Consider the following 22046-nt stretch of genomic DNA (forward strand, 5'->3'; position numbering starts at 1 on the left):
TTTCTCCTAATATGATTAATAAAAAAATAATTTACTCCATATAAAAAAATTCCTTTCGGCACATCGGAAGGCGGAGGTTATTTTCACCGGTGCTAAGTAAGGGATACCAAATATTTCCACCTTAAAGTTAAGAAAAAACTTCAAATTTATTTAATACGACAATAGTTGCATGTGAAAAAAAAATTGCACATGTTTAGCATACGATAAGCCCCATCTTCATACAATTCCAGCAACATTTTGGTCATCCTATGCTATAAGGATTGTCATATCAAAAATTGTTTCAAAGGTTTTAAGTAATGTTTAGAGGAATCACTTTAAACCGATTCGATACTGTGCCTATTAAGGAAGGTATGATTTTTTTTGTCTTGGAAACCCCATTTTTTCCACCCACTCGGCTAGTAATTGGTGATATCAAAATACAGAGTTATCATAAAAAAATGGTGCGGTTTCAATAATTCATAGGAAGATTGTAGGGAAATTTCTAGATGTTATATTGGTATCCCTGAAAGCCTCCAACCCAGAAGTTTGTTTATCAGCAGTTGTAACCACAACGTCAGTTCTTGTATTGTTGTTGCGGTGAGTTTAGTGAGTTACTATGTTCTGGAATAAAGACAAAGCAAAGTGCGTTTTATTGATGGCTGAATTAAAATCCGTAATTTTAGTTCAACGTGCGTTTCGACGTGAATTCGAAAGAGATCCACGACGCAAAAATAACATAACACGTTGGTTCAAACGATTCAAAGAAACCGGATCGGTTAAGAAACAGAAATCAAACGACAGACCAAGTGTACCGGACGAAACGGTTGAACTAATTAGACGATCGGCAATTACAAGTCCTGGGAAGTCCATCCCCCGTCGAAGCGTCGAATTAGGTATTCCAAAATCAACAGTTCACAAAGTTTTACGTAAAAAACTGAAATTACACGCTTACAAAATCCAGATACTGCAGGAATTGAAACCCGATGATGGTGTAAAACGTTACAATTTCGCTGTTGAAATGTTGGACAGAATAAGTGAAAACGAATCATTTTTAGACGATATAATATTTACAGAGGAAACTACATTTCATGCGAATGGATGCGTTAGCAGACACAATTCACGAATATGGGGCTCTGAAAACCCACATGCAATTATTGAGGAACAACGCGATTCGCCTAAAGTTAATTTTTGGTCTGGTGTGATGAAAAATCATGTAATAGGGCCTTTCTTCTTTGCTGAAAAACAATTAATGGTGTTGTGTATCTTGACATGTTAACCAATTATTGTTTTCCTCAGCCGGATGAACTCGAAAACATTCATCGACTTCATTTCCAACAAGATGGTGCTCCACCGCACTTCAATGCATTGGTCATGGACGCTTTGAACGAAAAATTTGGAGATCAATGTATAGGCCGGCAAGGACTCATACTTTGGCCTCCAAGGAGTCCAGACCTGACACCTTCCGATTTTTTTTGTAGCATTTTTCTTGCGGTAGCATTTTAACCTATCGGCCGGAATTTAAAATCATAGGACGCGTACTTTCATGTGGTAGAAATTCCATTAACTGACAGTACGTGATTGGGCAAGTTTAATGATTTTTTAAAAGGGTCATTCACTTTTTGATTACATGTAGCATTTTACTTATTTACTTTTAATAATTTGTACAGTATATAAATATTAACATTCGATATGAATTTAAAAGAAAAACTTTAGTAAACCTCAATTCAGGATTAACTATTACTGGCAATGCTTATTTATTCAAAGCCAAATATTCTGTGGTTAACTAAAAATAAAATCTGCATCTAGTAAAGTTATAAAAAAAACTGGAAATATTTGACTGTGCTGAAAGTTTCCAAAGAAGTTTCGTGAAAATAGTGTTTTATTTTTCATACAACAAAATCGAATTTTAAATTTTTAATTAAGAATTTAAAATTTTGAATTACTGTTATACACTGAGATTATTTCTAAAATATCTATTTTGAAGCTAAGTAGGGGAAGGTTAGTTTATAAAGGGAGAAATTGATATTATATTTTAATTAACCGGAGAATTAAAATAAACCAACCAAATCGTTAGTCACGCTGTTTTTCATATTCTTATACATCTAATGCCAATGTGGGTTTTAATGATCAAGCTGCGAATGGTAATCAATTTCCGTTTTCTCGAAGCAACTTTCTATCGTCTTGAATTCATCTGTCCGTCACTGACATTTTTATAAAGTAAATAAATATTCATTTTACTGTAAGTTAATATGATTTTTTACCCAACAACTAAGGAATAAGATAATAAAAATTATTTTGGTAATTCCTGGGAAAGGGTTAGTTTTAGTAAATATTTATCAGGTGGAGAAAGTTGTTACAAATTGCTAGAGGCACGTTACATTGTAACAACATGCCCACGAAGTATTTATAATGAGCCAATATTATGTAAACGTATATTGTTATTTTATATACAGCGGGATGGGACAGGTGGAACAATAAGTGTTCCTGCGTACTAATAAAAAAAAAATGTAAAACTAAACTGAAAAAAAAAACGTATGATTAATTTATTATTAAAGATAAATAAGTTTAATCATTTTAAAAAAAAAAAATAAATAAATAAAACGAAATAAGGCTTTTGTCGTTTTACGATCTGAGATAATCAACGGAAGTAAACGAAAAAAGTTGAAAAAAAAAACATTATTTTTCTTTTTTTAACCTCCGGGACCACACTCTTAGGTACTGTTTCAGAGGATGATTCCATATAAAGCGACACTACAAACATACACTTTCAAAAATCATTTCCTGACATTTAAATTAATTTTTGATGTAAACAAATTATATTTCTTACTGAAGGCTCTTTTCTCTTGTGCTATTCGGCATTTTATATGGTTCCTGCTTCGTCCATCTTTACTAATTCTACTTCCCAAATAACAAAATTCTTCTACCTACATAATCTTTTCTCTTCCTATTTTCACATTCAGTGGTCCACCTTTGTTATTTCTACTAAATTTCATTACTTTTGTTTTGTCCTTGTTTATTTTCATGCGATAGTTCTTGCGTAGGACTTCATCTATGCCGTTCATTGTTTCTTCTAAATCCTTTTTACTCTCGGCTAGAATTACTATATCATCAGAATTCTGATGTGATTGAATAAAGAAAAGGAGAAAACCTTCTCAAACAATGTCCTAACCAGTTAGGACATTGTAGAAGAAAATTTTTATCAGTAGGTACGATAGAAGGCTTGGTGAATGTAAGGAAAGAAAGAGAAAGGAAGAGATATCAAATGACCAAAGAAATTATGGAAAAGGGAAAATATGCGGATAAAGGTTAGCAAAGGATAGAACATGGTGGAGAGAAAAAGGCGTGACCTGCACTAATGGCAGAAAGCTATGAATGAACTATAGTTTGTAACCGAACTTAAACTTTAGTGATAAAGCAACATTTCATTTAAGTGGTAAATTTTCAGATCACAATGTTTGCATTTATGGACTTGATAATCAACCCAAATTTTTGTCAGCATTCACCAAAACGTAACGTTTTCATGGTTTTTTAAGGAAACACAGTAACATTCATAGGCCACGTTTGGAATATGTAAAACAAATTGTTAGGGATGGATAATAAATAACCAATAAATGAATGTAATAATTACTAAATTTTAAAATTAAAAGTAATGAAAATATTTAGTTAAATAAAAGCGTGGCGCAGTTTTTATAAAATGTTTTCGAATAATTATTATTGTTGTAAAAATAAATATTGAGTTGTTTTAAATAAATTTGGTCAACATTTTGGTCATTCTTTCCCGTAACAGTTCGTCACACCAGAAATTGATTCAGACTTAGGTTTTAGGTAATGTTTAGTGGACTAATGATCACATTAAACGGATTGGATACTGTGACTATTAAGCGAGGAATTTTTTGTTTCCGAAAGCCCATTTTTCCCACCCCCTGGGCCAATGTTTGGTGATATCAAAAAAATTTACTTATATAGGTTTTAGGCCCATATCCAAAGAATAGTCCTACGCAAGAACTATCGCATGAAAATAAACAAGAACAAAACAAAAGTAATGAAATTTAGTAGAAATAACAAAGATGGACCACTGAATGTCAAAATAGGAGGAGAAAAGATTATGGAGGTAGGAGAATTTTGTTATTTGGGAAGTAGAATTACTAAAGATGGACGAAGCAGGAGCGATATAAAATGCCGAATAGCACAAGCTAAACGAGCCTTCAGTAAGAAATATAATTTATTTACATCAAAAATTAATTTAAATGTCAGGAAAAGATTTTTGAAAGTGTATGTTTGGAGTGTCGCTTTATATGGAAGTGAAACTTGGACGATCGCAGTATCTGAGAAGAAAAGATTAGAAGCTTTAGAAATGTGGTGCTATAGGAGAATGTTAAAAATCAGATGGGTGTTTAAAGTGACAAATGAAGAGGTATTGCGGCAAATAGATGAAGAAAGAAGCACTTGGAAAAATATAGTTAAAAGAAGAGACAGAATTATAGGCCTCATACTAAGGGATCCTGGAATAGTCGCTTTAATATTGGAAGGAAAGGTAGAGGGGAAAAATTGTGTAGGCAGGCCACGTTTGGAATATGTAAAACAACTTGTTAGGGATGTAGGATGTAGAGGGTATACTGAAATGAAACGACTAGCACTAGATAGGGAATCTTGGAGAGCTGCATCAAGCCAGTCAAATGACTGAAGACAAAAAAAAAAATGAATTCTACCTATAAAAAGGCTTATGACTTTATCCATAGAGAATATTTACTAAACACAAAGTATTGGTACTCCACACAAAATTAATAAATCTGATTAAAGCAACACTTAAAAACGAAAATTGGAAATTAAAATGTAGAGGAATGTTCTCCAAACAATTCAAGATAAAAACTGGGCTAAGACAAGAAGTCGTGTTATCCCCACATCTCTTCAACTACATATTGAAAAAAAATATAACAAAAAACATAGCAGATGGAAAATATCGTCTTCCTAATGTAATCGTGTATCAAGAGAACGAACCGTTACTGAAAAGTATGAGGAAAAGAAGTGTAGTCTTTTATAATCGTCTAACAAGGCTCCCAGATGATTGGTTAACCGAGAAACTATTAACCTACCAAGAAAAAAAAAAAAATAAACAACTGGCTAAAAAAAAACTTAAAGAAAACCTTAAAGAACTAAAAATTACAAAAAAAAACAGATTTTGAACAGAGAAGAAAAAATTATCCTTCAAAATAAGAAAATAGAATTAAAAATCAAACTCTGAAACAAAGAAATTACAAAATCAGAGACGAAGAGAGATTTCAGAAGTCTAAAAGAATGAGAGAGTATTAGGGAAAGAAAAAAAAATCCTAGAAATGATCTTTCCAATATTGACTAGAATTGCTTCAATGAGGACCGAAACCATATAAAAAAAACTATAAATTATTTTAAATGTTACAAATAATTTCATTTATATAAATAAATATTAACCTAGTAATCCGTCATGTAAATTAGCAACTATGATGAGCCATCTTAGATTATTCAGCTCATTTTATATTTTAACAGATACAACAATGTAACAATGTATTGATACACAGAGCATTTTAGTTCTCTTTAAAATACATATTAACTTCAAACACAGGAGCGCCTTATACCACGTAAAATCACAAGAAGATTTTCAGTTTCACGTATATTACGAAGAACATCTGGAGTTATTCATCTTCGGTACATCTTCTAAATTCAGTTATGATGAAAACTTTACCTTCGTTTCGTATATCCTCTTTCTGACAAACTCCCAAAGAAAGAAATTGAATGATTCAACGTCAATGAATCAAGGTGGCCAGGGAATTAATTCATCATAGCCAATCACTGAATGTGAAAATAGGAGGAGAAAAGATTATGGAGGTAGAAGAATTTTGTTATTTGGGAAGTAGAATTACTAAAGATGGACGAAGCAGGAGCGATATAAAATGCCGAATAGCACAAGCTAAACGAGCCTTCAGTAAGAAATATAAGTTGTTTACATCAAAAATTAATTTAAATCTCAGAAAAAGATTTTTGAAAGTGTATGTTTGGAGTGTCGCTTTATATGGAAGTGAAACTTGGACGATCGGAGTATCTGAGAAGAAAAGGTTAGAAGCTTTTGAAATGTGGTGCTATAGGAGAATGTTAAAAATCAGATGGGTGGATAAAGTGACAAATGAGGAGGTATTGCGGCAAATAGATGAAGAAAGAAGCATTTGGAAAAATATAGTTAAAAGAAGAGACAGACTTATAGGCCACATACTAAGGCATCCTGGAATAGTCGCTTTAATTTTGGAAGGACAGGTAGAAGGGAAAAATTGTGTAGGCAGGCCACGTTTGGAATATGTAAAACAAATTTTTAGGGATGTAGGATGTAGAGGGTATACTGAAATGAAACGACTAGCACTAGATAGGGAATCTTGGAGAGCTGCATCAAACCAGTCAAATGACTGAAGACAAAAAAAAAAAAAAAAGCCAATCACATGTTAACGAAATTCTTCATGTAGATAGTTCTTGACTTGTGAACCGCAGTGTAGGTGTACGGATCTGGTTAGAATTAAACAATTGGTCGCCGATGTTCAATTTGTGTATTGGATACTTCTATGACATATCTAGAAATAGAACAATCAAATATTCGAATATACCCGTTTTTTTTTTTTTGGAAAAATTAACTTTTCTTAGATAAACTATGTAAAATGTAAGAAGTATTCCGTAGAATTGAATAAACTGCTTTTCCATCCTTTCTAATTACCGCATCATTTTCAAAATAGTGTCTAAAGTTGGCGAAAATCAGTTTTTTTCGTTTTAAATAAAAACTAGACGTTTTACAAAAACAATTTTTAAATAAAAGTTGTAGAATTTTGGAAACAAAAATTATAGGTTATGGGCGAGTCAATTGATCAACAAATAAAATAGTTTTTGCAAAAAAAACTCGCTAAAAATAACATTTTTCTGCAATTATTTATATCTTTAAAATTAAAAAAGATTTTTTTAAGAAAATTCCGGAATATGTAATCCTTAGTAAGTATAATAGTTGTTTTTTGTATTTGCAAAAAATTCAATACGTTTTGCAAAAATCGAGTTTTTCGAAAAAAATTAATTTTCTTAAAATTCGAATAACTCATATTGTAATAATGCACCAACGTGGTCCATCCGAGGCTTTTAAATTTCTGTAAGAGTTGTACTAACATGTGCAAATAATGCGTGTATGGTAAAACAATTGCAATTATGCGAAAAATCGACAACTATATCGACTTTTTTCAGTTCAATAAACTTCAATTATTGTTGAAATTCCAACGAAATGGCATTATTGACATTCGATAACAGCCATTTTTCTACGAATTTTAATAAAAACAATTTTGCCTTATGACCTACTGGAGCCAAATTAATTTTTTTTATTTTTTTTTTAACATTTCTGTGATCATTTGTCAATATAAGGTATGAAATTTACACAAATTTTACTCGGATTTTTGTACTGTATTATAAAAACTATTCTAGAGCGATCGAATTTGTTTTCTTTACTATAAGCTTAATTATATTGGACACCGTAAAAAGCCTATTCCATTTGGCACGTTGATGCGCGTAGTGGGCGGAGATAGACTTCGACTTTGCATGCTCAGCTAATCTGTCAACCGATGATTTGGAAGTCTCTCTCTCCGCCCACCACATGCATCCACGTACCAAATAAGTATTTTACGGGGTCAAAAATAATTTAACTTACAGTAATGAAAACGAATTCGCTGAGGCATAATTTTTATATTAAAGTACAAGTATTCGAGTACAACCAGTGAAAATTTCAGACCTAAATATTGACAAATGATAAAATTATCTAGACTCCAAAAGGTCGTATAAAAATTATTATTAAAATTCGTATAAAAATGGCAGCTATCGAATGGAAATTTTGATGGAATCCCAACATTAAAATTAATTTACGTTTATTAAAATTCGTATAAAAATGGCAGCTATCGAATGGAAATTTTGATGGAATCCCAACATTAAAATTAATTTACGTTTTTCGGAGCCGAAAAAAAAGTCGATGTTTTGGTCGATATTTCGCACAATTGTAATTATTTTGCAATACGCACATTATTTGCAAAGATTAGTACAACTCTTCCAGAAAATTTTAAGCCCCGTATGGGTCACGTAGGGAAATTGCCGTACGAGTTATTTGAATTTTAAAAAAAAATCTTTTTTTCGAAAAAAATTATTTTTACAAAAACTATTGCATATTTTAACAAAGTAAAAAAAGACACTTATTCTAGTAATCAAGGACTATATATACTGGAATTTTCTTAAAAAATTATATTTTCATTTTAAAGTTATTAATAAATGAAGAAATTGTTAATTTTAACGGGTTTTTTTTCCAATAACTATCTTACTTGTTGATCACTTGATATCGGGCAGGGCTTAAAAGTTCTGTTTTAAAACGTTCTACAACTTTTATTTAAAATGTCGTTTTGTAAAACGTCAAGTTTTCTTTAAAACGATAAAAAACTGTTTTTCGCCAAATTTGAATGCCTTTGTAAAAGTGATGCTGAATAATGAGAGGTTGGAAAACTAATTCATTCAATTCTATAGAATTTTTCCTATTTATTACATACCTGACCTAACCTATGATAATTTTGGCACTTAAAAATCTAATTTGATTGGCCTAATAACACCAATATTACTCGACGAAGAATAACCAAATCACGCCGTCAATGGGTTTATGTTTTTTGAACGCCATGAGGATTCTCGCTACCCGAAATCCGATAATTATAACGGTTAACGTACAAGGAAGTAGCTTCGTCAAAGATTTATTTTTCTAAAAAATAATTTATCTTCATTCATTTTATCTTCTACGGAAAAATTGTAACGGCCTGGTTTATCGTCATCTACAATCGCATGCAGCAATATTGTGTGCGTGAAGTCCGAGGTGCTTGTGTAAAACGTTTACAATTGTCGATTGTGGTATTTCCAATTGTAGACTCGGACGATGAATCCATTTACTCGGGATTAGTAAACTCGATCCACATCTTCTTCAGTGTTTGTAGATCGGCAAGTGTTTAAGGATGTACTTCCTCTATCCTTAAACGTTATTCTTGCGTTGATAATAGGAAAATCACGGCCGTAAATGAAAACGTAACGGCATGTTAATTTAACGTCATCAGTAATTCAAGATGTGTACGTAACGTATGAAAAATATCAACGGAAGCTAGATTGCTTTGCTCATTTTTTATTGATCTCTAAAATGCGCTCAAAAATTTATATTCCACCTGTTTTTTTTTTTGGTTTTTTTTTAAATTATACTAGTAGTAATTTTTATTTGCTGGTTTTCATTTTTTGGAAACTGGAATTGTTGAATTTACTGAAAAATAGTTTTCATGAAAAACTGAATTCTACAAATATAAATTATAATAACTTAAAATAAAAAGAACTTACCAGTTACGAGTACAAATTGTTGAATAGCATTTAAGTATAAAATGGTGTACCAGTTTCCTTACCTGAAAAATAAAACATACAGAAAATTATTAATAAATTGATTAATAAAAATTTTTTTTTTTTTTTTTTTTTTTTTTTGTCTTCAGTCATTTGACTGGTTTGATGCAGCTCTCCAAGATTCCCTATCTAGTGCTAGTCGTTTCATTTCAGTATACCCTCTACATCCTACATCCCCAACAATTTGTTTTACATACTCCAAACGTGGCCTGCCTACACAATTTTTCCCTTCTACCTGTCCTTCCAATATTAAAGCGACTATTCCAGGATGCCTTAGTATGTGGCCTATAAGTCTGTCTCTTCTTTTAACTATATTTTTTCCAAATGCTTCTTTCTTCATCTATTTGTCGCAATACCTCTCCATTTGTCACTTTATCCACCCATCTGATTTTTAACATTCTCTTATAGCCACATTTCAAAACCTTCTAATCTCTTCTTCTCAAATACCCTCCGATTGTCCAAACTTCACTTCCTTATAAAGCGACACTCCAAATATATAGTTTCAAAAATTATATTTCTGACTGAAGGCTCGTTTCGCTTGTGCTATTCGGCATTTTATATCGCTCCTGCTTCGTCCATCTTTAGTAATTCTACTTCCCAAATAACAAAATTCTTCTACCTCCATAATCTTTTCTCCTCCTATTTTCACATTCAGTGGTCCATCTTTGTTATTTCTACTACATTTCATTACTTTTGTTTTGTCCTTGTTTATTTTCATGCGATAGTTCTTGCGCAGGACTTCATCTATGCCGTTCATTGTTTCTTCCTAATCCTTTTTACTCTCGGCTAGAATTACTATATCATCAGCAAATCGTAGCATCTTTCTCTTTTCACCTTGTACTGTTACTCCGAATCTAAATTTTTCTTTAACATCATTAACTGCTAGTTCCATGTAAAGATTAAAAAGTAACGGAGACAGGGATTTTTTTTATTTATTTGAAAAAATAATAAACGTGATTGGTTTCTAATTTAAAAATTGATACAATTTTGTATTTATATTAAAAGTATTTATACGTCTCTAGCAAAAATCCTTGTTATATTATATAAATCCTACATAAATATTCAAATAGGTAACTGTAAGTTTTATAACTCGTAAAGTTCCAAAGAGTTTTATTGTTTATTCTAGCTACCGTTGAAGACAAGTAGGGAGCGTCATCTGGAAGAAATTTGAAAGTTAAATGGTAACTACTGCGCTCTCTCGTGCATCATAATGCATATATATATATATATATATTTACTACGTAAGACCCCACCCATAATGTTAGAAGAACATTGTTCCCAAATAACAAAATTCTTCTACCTCCATAATCTTTTCTCCTCCTATTTTCACATTCAGTGGTCCATCTTTGTTATTTCTAAAAAATATATAAAATAAAAAAATATAAAATAAAAAATATATAAATTTTTAAAATAAATATGAAACTATTATAAATTTTAACACTTTCTGTTAAAAAAAAAATAAGCTGACAACTCAGTTGTAGTGACCCGTCACGCGGCTAAAGCCACTTTACGGGTCATGAAGGTTGTTTTTGATGCACGAATTACACGCGTATACGCATAAAACAAATTAAAATATTTTATAATTTTATATAAATATAATAATTTTTTTCGTTTATTTAATTCAATGATTGTAACTAAAGCGCGTGCGCATACCGTATATAATTTGCGCGGTTGTGGCGGTAGTACCGGCGACGTTTGACACAAACTAATGTAATTTTACAACTTACATAGAACGAATTTGTGGGTTCGGTAAACAGGTGTAGCTACATGGCTACCTAGTCAACCAGGCGATCGAGTTCAAGACCTACTCAGACGAGTTATTTGATGACCCTTTAAATATTATACTTTTATTTAATTCTACCGCTCACCTGTAACGTCACAACAAAGCGGACGACTGCAACAATTGTACGTCAGTGCTACACTAGCGCTCGATGTGGTGATAAAGGGTACTATTGAAGCAGTATGCCCACTTCGTTACTGGTTTAGAGCATTTTTTGGGGTAGGGGTACGATATTACAATTTTTTTGTTGTTTAAATACTGTTGTTTTTTAATTGTTAACAAATATGTCTAGGAAAAATGTGGTCTTAATTGGAGAAAATCTTGAGATTTTTTGGGTGACCTTGCTCTACAGCTCACCCCCTTGAACTTTTAAGTTGAAAATTTAATGGCATCAATGCCCCATATATAGAAATAATCTGATCAACTTTGGTCAAAATCGATCCAGTAATAATGCAGATATAAGGTGATTAAGACGCAACACAGAACACACGTACATACGAACATTAACATCCGGAAAATTTCCATCCGGTTTGTTGGATTCCTTCGGTATCAAAACGTCAAGATCCGGTGAAAATGTCATGATTTCGAAACATCGAAAGCGATCAATAACTCTAAAAGTTTTTTTTAAAAATACCTTAGAATGTTTTAATATAAGCTCCAGTAGTCGCTCTGCAAATATTCAGTCGATAGTTGCCTTATGTCCAGGTCCACTGGATCACTGAAGGCATAACTATGGAAATAGCAGCTGTGATTCCTTGCCATAAATGTTGTACATCACTGATTTTCGCTGTTGACAATGTTTTATTGAATCCCTTTCGGCACGCCAGAAGAAGGAGGTAGATTTCACCGGTGCTAAGTTGGGGATAAAAATATTTCCACCTTAAAGTTAAGAAAAACTTCAAATTTACTTAGTACGACAATGGTTCGTGTGAAAATAAGTTTCACATGTTCACCATACGACAAGCCCCATCTTCTTACAATTCAAGCAACGTTTTGGTCATCCCTTACCATAAGGATTGTTCATATCAAAAATTTTTTCAGACACAAGTCTTAGGTAATGTATATAGGACTAACGAGCACTTTAAATCGATGGAAACTGTGCCTATTAAGGGAGGGTGATTTTTTTTTTGTCTTCAAAACCCGATTTTTTTCTCCCACAGGGCCAATGGTTGGTGATATCAAAGACTTTACTCACATAAGTTTTAGCCCCTTAACCAAAAAATAGTATGAAATTTCAAACAGATTCGATATTTCACTTAATAAGAATGTTATAGCAATATTTTTATTTTTTTCGAAAAATCCCTCCCATTTCTACCTCTACGGTCCGATTTTGGCAGTTAACGAACTCGACCGTGATTTTGGGACGAGTTATTTTTAAGGAATAATTTAAAAGTGATTAGCGCAAAATTAGGGCAATTATCTTGTCCGAAAGAAAGTGAAAAATACATATAAAAACTTTTGAGCTGACTTTGGTTTTGGGGTCTGGGGGATGTGAAACGCAAAGATATGTCGAAAATTTCTGGAAGTTGAATTATGATACCAATTACAATAGCTAACTTTCTTATGAAATCTACGTAAAAAAATTTAGAGGTGTTAAATTTGAGCTTCTCAGAAGCCAAAGCACGGGACCAGCCCTACCAATCCACGATTACGGAATCTTTCTTTGAAAGCGCGTCGGACGTCTAGGCTAAATTGTGAAGGCGCAAATCTTGTTGAAATAATACAAAAATGTTACTTTCTTCTTCAATTTGGTCAACTTGCGGAAAAAGGTACAGTTGTAGCACGTCTAAATAAACATTCCCTGTGATAGTAGGCTCGTTAAAAAAAAAAATGAATGGTCAATCACATGATCGGATATCAAACCGCACTAGACGTTTATTTCTGGGAAATTTTTGACATATTCAATGATTTCATTGGGTAGTTGAAATTCTCATATCCTACAGTTATGCCAAGATATTTAAGACAATTTATCAACGTTGCTGCAGTAACGCTTACGATTATCCAGCGGACCTTTTTTTTTTCTTTTCTTGTTTAGTATTATTTAGATAATACTTCAGAGGATGAATGAGGATGATATGTATGAGTGTGAATGAATTGTAGTCTTGTACATTATCAGTTCGACCATACCTGAGATGTGTAGTTAATTGAAACCCAACTACCAAAGAGCACCGGTATCCACGATCTAGTATTCAATCCGTGTAAAAATAGCTGGCTTTACTAGGACTTGAACGCTGGAACTCTCGGCTTCCAAATCAGCTGATTTGGGAAGACGCGTTCACCACTAGACCAACCCGGTGGGTTTGATCCAACGAACCTGGATAGAAGTCGATTATCGGCTGGATATTTCTAGAATGACCAATGGAGTTCATATTTTGAACATTCTAAGGTTTGTATAAAAGCTTTTTGAGGTTGTGAATTTTTAAAAAATATACTCGTTTGATTATCTCTAGTAGTTTCTGAAATACAATTTTTTTTATTTGCTGCAACATTTTTCGATGACTGTATTTTAATTCCTTATTTTATTTATTCCTACTTTCACTTCCTGTTTTTAATTTCCTGTTTATAAATAACAAAGGTAATAAAAACGTGAAGAAATAAACAATGAGAATTTGGTATGAATTTTGTATATATATATTTTAAATTAGGACTAAAAAATCTATTTAAAATAATAATCTTTTTAAAAAAGGGTGCACTTTTCATATTACAATTTACGTATGTATGTTTGCGCAAGTGTATGATCCATATAAAGAGCTTATAATAATAAATTTATGTGTTGAATAATTCATTCAGAGAAACGGGTATCGTTGATATTAATTAAACACGTAATTTCATTTATTACTAACAAGTAAGTCATGGTGTGTTTCAAAACACAGCAGAATCAGTCTTCTCCTTTCCTTCACCCTCTCTCACGCTTTATCTTTCTCTCTCCCTCTCTCTCACGTATATATATATATATATGTGTGTGAGATTTACAGTTTGAAATTCCCATGAGAAAACGATATATATATAAAGGGCTGAGCCTTTTGGTAGAATGAAATGAGTTCAGTCAGATGGGGAGATCTGTTGAAAAGAAGGGAGTATAACGGACGTTACTAAATCCCTAATGAATTGTCAAAACGTGTAGAGGACAAGCCGTCGCTGCTTATATATATATACCAGGCTAAATTCTCGTCCGGTTAACGTAAAACAGAAGTGTGTTGGTGATACTACTGACATTTGTTAGAATAAGCCAGCGTGTTTGTCTGTATATCTTTACGTTGAGGAAGGATTGAGAGAAGGTTTAGTGAGTTTGATATAGGCAGAGAAGGGTCATACTAAAGTCATACGTTGAACTAAAGCATTGTGGGTAACAGAGTAGGATGAAAAGTGAAAGACAAAGTGAGGTTGTGATACGGTAGACACTAATCTAAAGATAGGAAGAGAATTCGTCTTGTCGTAGGGTAGTTGTCAGGGGGGGGGGAAATTAAGGATGGAGGAATAATGTGCTGTGGTACGGCAGAACAACGAAATGTCATTCCATTCGAATGCTTTCATTACTGATCACATTCGTACTCAGCATCTCAACTAAAGAACTTTACTTTAAAGCTTAAATTAAGCCATCAAATCTCTAAAAAAAAGATATTAATACAATTTTAAAAATACATACAAAACATTAATATCTATTTAACAGAAAAAAATATATATATATATTTAGTGATTTACGTAGAACGTAACAAAATTTTAAACCTTGTTTCTAATTTTAAAACATAAAAAAGAAAATCAATATAAATATACGTACGGATACGCTTCGTTATTGACCATCAGCTGGCAAAATATTTCGCCAAGATTTCTGGAACTTCGATAAAATTAACTGTAATTCTTAATACCTTAATTAAGAGTTTTTATAAGAAGTATGTTCTAAACAACTGATAAAAGGTTGGTTCCATATTTATATTTAAAATTTTTTTTAAAAATTTGGTATATAAACAAATGTTTCCTGTCGAAAAACACATATATTTTATATTTGGCGTAATTTTGTTACATGAATGAGAAACAAAAAACATTTTTTCTAAAATATTGTAGAGAATTTGATTCTGAGTAAAACTGTATGAATAAAGTATACATAAACTAAATCAAACGTCAGAAATTTAAATTTATTTAAAACAAATTATATCAAAATGTGACAGCTTTTACTAGATATTGTCGCGTCTATACGTTTCGGCAAGGGTATTCAGAGACTAATAAAATAAAAATGTCGTACAAACAACTTATTAAATACATATAAAAAAAAAATAATAATAAAAAAAGAATATGATAATAGTAACGATACGTATATATAATATTCAAAGTAGTGCTGGCCTCCGTAGCGCGATTGGTTGCGTCTCGATTTTTCATCTAGAGTTCCCGGGTTCGATTCCCTGTAAGGCATGGATTCATCTAATCCTTTAAAGCAATACGTAACGGTGGTCCCGGAAGTTGAACAGAAAAAAAACATTCAAAATAGTAATTAAAATAGAAAGAAGAAGATTTCTTTAATGACAGTTAAATTATTAAAAAAACAGCAAATAGTCTAGTTTACTAAACATTAAAATGACTACTAGAGACTAATATTGCATTAACAGTAAGATCAAGAAAAGTTTAAACTAAGTTTAAAGTTCGTACAATCCAATTTTTTGGAAATATTATTACTTTTACTGTTTACAATATAATTACTTTATGAATGAGTAGATCACTTTTACAACGGTGTACCAATAACTCGCCGAACAACTTCTTGATATCACTCACTCTCAACAATGGAATGCTCGTGACGTACTCTTCACTCGATAATACACGTTTCCTGATATCGCCCTCACCGCAACCGCGTCTAAATCGGGCTATCGAAACTACTCTGTTATCTAGAATACGAGGAACACGGCCTCGCTGAATTACTGACCATCTCCGCTGGTTTCTCTCAGTATTTATATCCTCTGGCCTGCAGATTCAGGTATTCGTCCCATCCCTTTAATTATTGAAGGATAATAATTTTCATCGTTCGTGCCCTTACGTTTTTTTATAAATTCTTATTTCGATCCGGTAACCGTTCTAGTCGAACAAAAACTTTCGGAGGTGCCCTTGTCTGTGTTACGAAGAACAGATCTTTAAAACCGACAGATTACTCTAAAAAAAAAAAAATCCGTTATAGTTCATTCTGGATTCTTTTTTTTATTATTTTATCTTTCTCTTTTTCTTTCGTTCATCTTAATAGGAAGAAATGCGTTACCCTGTTTCATTTTACTGGTCCTGTCACAATATTAAACGAAACAAAATTTTCTGTATTACAAAACAAAACAATTATATATTTTAGAAAAATAAAGGTGAAATAACCATAAAGCGCGGGTAAAGCAGGAACGAGGAATGCTAGCACTCATAAGGGAAATAATTTTATACATACTCGTATTATTTCCTTTTGAAACTTGCGAGTAATTCTTAATTCTCCTAAACATCATGTACAATCCACAACAATTAATAAATGTGATTAAAAGTATCTATGCAAAGACATCAATAGTAATCGTCTGTGATCGGAGGATGACTGAGGAGGTTGGGAAAAATAGGGGAGTAATACGGCAGGGTTGCCCTCTTTTTCCCTTCTGTTTAATATATATATATATATATATATATACGAGGTGCAACAATAAAGTAATGAGACTGATTTTTCTTTGCAAGATGTGGCAACCCTGCAGCTTGCGTAGGCACACCATCTTTGACCTTGATCTATAAGCTACTTCTAGTCCAAGCGTCACATTGATGCAACTGCTCAGTCGTGAGTTGTGCTGTAATAAGTGAACACGTGTTTGTGTCTCTCGTCACAGAGAAATGAAACCGCAAAATATTGCGCAACAGTATGCTATTTCTTTTTGCTTTAAATCGGGTGAAAACGCGACGACAAATTACGGTAAGCTTCAGAAGGCTTTTGGAGAGGAGGTTATGTTAAGAGCTCAATTTTTTCGGTGGCATAAAATTTTTAGTGAAGGCTGAACGAATGTTGAAGATGAAGATCGCAATGGACGACCATCAACCTCACGGACAGTTGTCAACTTGACCAGGGTGTGTGAAATCGTACGATCTGATCGTAGATTATCCGTGAAAATGATTGCAGAAGAACTAAACATCGATCGAGAAACGGTTCGTCTAATATTCACTGAAAATCTTGGAGAAAGATTTGTGCAAAAATGGTCCCCAAAAATCTCACACAACAGCGAGAAACACGGAAAAATGTGGCAGCCGATCTGTTAGAGCAAACGGAAATCAATCCAGATTTGTTGAGCCGTGTTATCACTGGTGATGAAGGTTGGTTTTTTCAATACGATCCAGAGACAAAACGCCAAAGTTCGCAACGGTGCTCAAAGGGATCACCCAGACCAAAAAAGTTCGCATGTCAAAGTCAAAAGTGAAACGCATGCTTGTGTGCTTCTTCGATTCCAAGGTAATTGTTCATAAAGAGTGGGTGCTTCCTGGACAAACAGTTAACCGATATTTCTACAAAGAAATTTTAGAAAGACTTCGTAAACGAGTTCTTCGTGTCCGTGCCAACATTGCTGATAATTGGATTCTGCATCACGATAATGCGCCATCCCGTACTGCTCTGTCAGTACAGCAGTTTTTAACCTCAAAACAATTTTCAGTACTACCACAGCCACCTTATTCACCAGATATCGCTCCGTGCGACTTTTTTCTATTTCCATGAGTCAAAATGGCGGTCAAGGGATACCATTTTCAAACAACACAAGATGTCCAAAAAGCTGTGACGAGGGTCTTGGAGGATATTACAGAAGATGAGTTCCAGAAATGTTACCATCAATGGCAGAAGCGCTCGAATAAGTGTGTGCAATCAGAGGGGAACTACTTTGAAGGAGACAACACTAAACATGATTAAAACGGTAAGCAACATTTTTTTTCACATCAGTCTCATTACTTTTTTGCCGCACCTCGTATATATATATAGATGAAATATGTAGAGAATTTAAGAGTGGAGTGAGCCAAGGGATTCAAATAAACCCTGATGTATCCATCAATAATATCTTATTTTCTTATGATTCGGTAATCCTTCAACGAACGGAAAATGGTTTACAGACAGCTGTGTTCTATCTGAATGATTTAAGCTCTCAATATAATATGAAGATATCTCTGAAAAAGACAAGAGTCATGGCATTGCTGGAAAAATTTCCTGTTAGATCAAAAATCATTCTAGAAGATAAGATTCTTGAACAGGTGTCTCATTTTATTTAGGCTGTGATATTAGTTACGAGAACGATAGAAATTGTGATAAGAAGATCTCTAGATTTCAAGCCATTTGTGAAACGATAAGGAGAAAACTGCACAGGAAGGTGCTGAAAGAGACTCAAATGAAGTTTTATAAAGTGATTGCTATTCCTACTCTGTTGTGTGACTCTGAGGGTGAGGTCTTATCAAAGAGAGCTTAGTAAAATTCAGGCAGCGGAAATGAGATACCTGCGTTGTGTGAGTGGATGCACTAGATAAGGTCGTTTTAGAGAATATCAGAAGAAAGTTAAAGTTCTACCCTTGTGTAAAACAATAGTAAAGAACAGGGAGAGCTGGAAGGACCATGTTAATAGGATAGTACACGGAAGGTTCCCCAAGGAAATAATCCATTATCGAGCGAAGGGCAAAAGAAATGTAGGACGGCCAAGAAAGCGCTGGTAACCCTTTGAAACCAGAACAGGTAAATCGGCTATACCGTGATGGAAGAAGAAGAAATACTCGTATTAAATAATTACTATTAATAATAACGTCAATTAAAACAGTGAAAAAATCTTATTCATTGATAATGAAAGTTGCTTGTTAGTAATTACACTTTCATCTCTGTAATAAAACATCGGCTATTTTTAAAATGTAGTCTTGCACATTTCGTAAAATAATAATTAATAATTTTAAATTGTTAAATAATTAATAAATTATTTTAAAATTAAATTTCACACAAATTTAATATTTCAAAAGTTATTATTGGACTGTATTCTATTGAAAAAAAAAAGAATAATAAAAGATCACATAATAATAATTCATAATTTTCAGTCATCTTTTCTACTAATACAGAGCGTTTGGAAACTCGCTGTTCAGTATTCTTTAGAATTATATGGTGCATTCTGTTCTTTCAGCGTTAAATAGGTACCGTACCGATTCGTTGGGTAATAAACCCAACACAAACCCCAGTAATAACCCCAGTAATAAACCAAGACATAAGTTGTTGAGGTCTGATTGAACGTGCTTCGTTTCGTTTATTAGAGTCAATAGTTGCGTGAAGCGTAATGGTTCTTTCCTTACAGACACGCATTTTTCTCGTTGAACATTTCTGAAGGTGACATATATACAAATTTAGGGAATCACAAGTTTTCTAAAAAAATACAAAATACTCTTGTTCCTCACCGCAATGCAGTTCTCTTATCGAAAAATTTCGGGCAACAGGCTCTGTTGAAGACGCTGCTCGAAATGGAATACCACGTAAAGTAAAGGAACAGAAGCTGCTATTTCGGATGCTATAGCTGAAAGTTAGCACAGCAGTAAAATATCGGACTTGCTACCGAATATAAAGCTGTGAAAAAATCACTGTAACATTTATTCTACAAAGTAATGTATGTTCTGTCACCTATAGATCATGTAAAAAGACTAAATTACAGTTTTTACATATGAAGCATGGTTTTTGTCGGGAAGAGTATATTAATTCATAAAATATACGACTGTGGTCGTCAACTATCCCTCATGAATTATAGGAACAATCTTTATACGAAGCGATAATTGGAATCTGGGTCGGTGCAAGTCGAATGAGCATTGTGGGTCTAATCTTTTTTGAAAATATAGTTAATAATAATTATTATTGTGCTGGTTTTACAAACCATTAGTTACGAGAAGTGAAAATGAATCCCGGTTTGTTCCTAAAAGATGGCAGCACAGCGTACTCATCTAACAGATCATGACTTTTTTTACCATTTTTTTTTTTGTGGTCGAAAAACGCCTGAGCGTTATCATGGCCCGGAATTTTTATTAATAAAAGGGTAAAATAGCTCCAAAATAATAAAACTTATAAGGTGTAAAATTAATATTAATCATATAATAAAAATTTATTAAAACAAAACTCAAAAAAGTGAAATAAAACTCAAAACTAATATCGAAGACGAAGTCTTTAAAATATAAAAGTTTAAATAATAGAATAAAATACTATTTAAAACTTACTTAATTCCGATAGGTTGTGCAAAAGGCTTCCTTCTCGGATAATAAAATTAAAGACAGAACCAAAAAAATCAAAATTGAAAGTAAAGGTTAAAAATTATCAAAAACTCTTCTAGCATAAAAATATATATGATAATATTAAATTTTCTGCAGTAACCTGGTACTAAGCAAAAACAGAAACATCTGGTCAAAATATCATTGGTAAATGAATCATTTTGAGGGGTTTTATGGCGTGCACGATCGTCCGATCTGACTCCGAAGATTACTTTCTATCGGAAGCAACGAAACAAGCAGTGTACTGCAATAGACCACGAACGATTGACGAACTAAAAACCGTAATAATAGCATTCGTACGAGACGTTCCAGTACATTAGCTGGTTAAACTGTTCAACAAATTCAAACATGTTGTATTGAGATTGGACGAGATCATCTTCAACACCTTTTATAAATTATTCCAGTAATTTTATTATTATTATCTAATTTATTTTTTTATACAAAGTAATAAAACTCAGAAGAATTGAGAGGAGAGTGGAGGAAGTGTTAGGAGAAGACCAATTTGGTTTAAAGAAAAGTATAGGGACAAGGGAAGGAATTTTAGGCCTCAGATTAATAGTAGAAGGAAGATTAAAGAAAAACAAACCGACATACTTGGCGTTTATAGACCTAGAAAAGGCATACGATAACGTAGATTGGAATAACATGTTCAGCATTTTAAAAAAATTAGGGTTCAAATACAGAGATAGAAGAACAATTGCTAACATGTACAGGAACCAAATAGCAACACTAACAATTCAAGAACATAAGAAAGAAGCCGTAATAAGAAAGGGAGTCCGACAAGGATGTTCCCTATCTCCATTACTTTTTAATCTTTACATGGAACTAGCTGTTAATGCTGTTAAAGAACAATTTAGATTCGGAGTAACAGTACAAGGTGAAAAGATAAAGATGCTACGATTTCCTGATGATATAGTAATTCTAGCCGAGAGTAAAAAGGATTTAGAAGAAACAATGAACGGCATAGATGAAGTCCTACGCAAGAACTATCGCGTGAAAATAAACAAGAACAAAACAAAAGTAATGAAATGTAGTAGAAATAACAAAGATGGATCACTGAATGTGAAAATAGGAGGAGAAAAGATTATGGAGGTAGAAGAATTTTGTTATTTGGGAAGTAGAATTACTAATGACGGACGAAGCAGGTGCGATATAAAATGCCGAATAGCACAAGCTAAACGAGCCTTCAGAAAGAAATATAATTTGTTTACATCAAAAATTAATTTAAATGTCAGGAAAAAATTTTTGAAAGTGTATGTTTGGAGTGTCGCTTTATATGGAAGTGAAACTTGTACGATCGGTGTATCTGAGAAGAAAAGATTAGAACCTTTTGAAACGCGGTGCTATAGGAGAATGTTAATAATCAGATGGGTGGATAAAGTAACAAATGAAAAGGTATTGCGGCAAATAGATGAAGAAAGAAGCATTTGGAAAAATATAGTTAAAGGAAGAGACAGACTTATAGGCCATATACAAGGCATCCTGGAATATTCGCTTTAATATTGGAAGGACAGGTAGAAGGGAAAAATTGTGTAGGCAGGCCACGTTTGGAATATGTAAAACAAATTGTTAG

General features: G+C 32.9%; 1 protein-coding gene and 1 long non-coding RNA gene across 2 annotated transcripts in view; both read right to left on the reverse strand.

The window, feature by feature from the left end:
- The window catches only part of LOC142334053 (metabotropic glutamate receptor 2-like), a 794082-nt gene that overhangs the window by 712506 nt on the left and 59530 nt on the right, over positions 1 to 22046 (reverse strand). The window lies entirely within an intron of this gene.
- LOC142333736 (uncharacterized) overlaps positions 1 to 22046 on the reverse strand; it is a 261824-nt gene that overhangs the window by 201699 nt on the left and 38079 nt on the right. The window contains exon 2 of the long non-coding RNA XR_012758673.1: positions 9382 to 9443. This is a non-coding gene — a long non-coding RNA (uncharacterized LOC142333736). The remainder of the gene's footprint in view (positions 1 to 9381; positions 9444 to 22046) is intronic.

Source organism: Lycorma delicatula, chromosome 13 (genome assembly GCF_047948215.1).
Source record: "Lycorma delicatula isolate Av1 chromosome 13, ASM4794821v1, whole genome shotgun sequence".
In the NCBI taxonomy this organism is placed as follows: domain Eukaryota; kingdom Metazoa; phylum Arthropoda; class Insecta; order Hemiptera; family Fulgoridae; genus Lycorma; species Lycorma delicatula.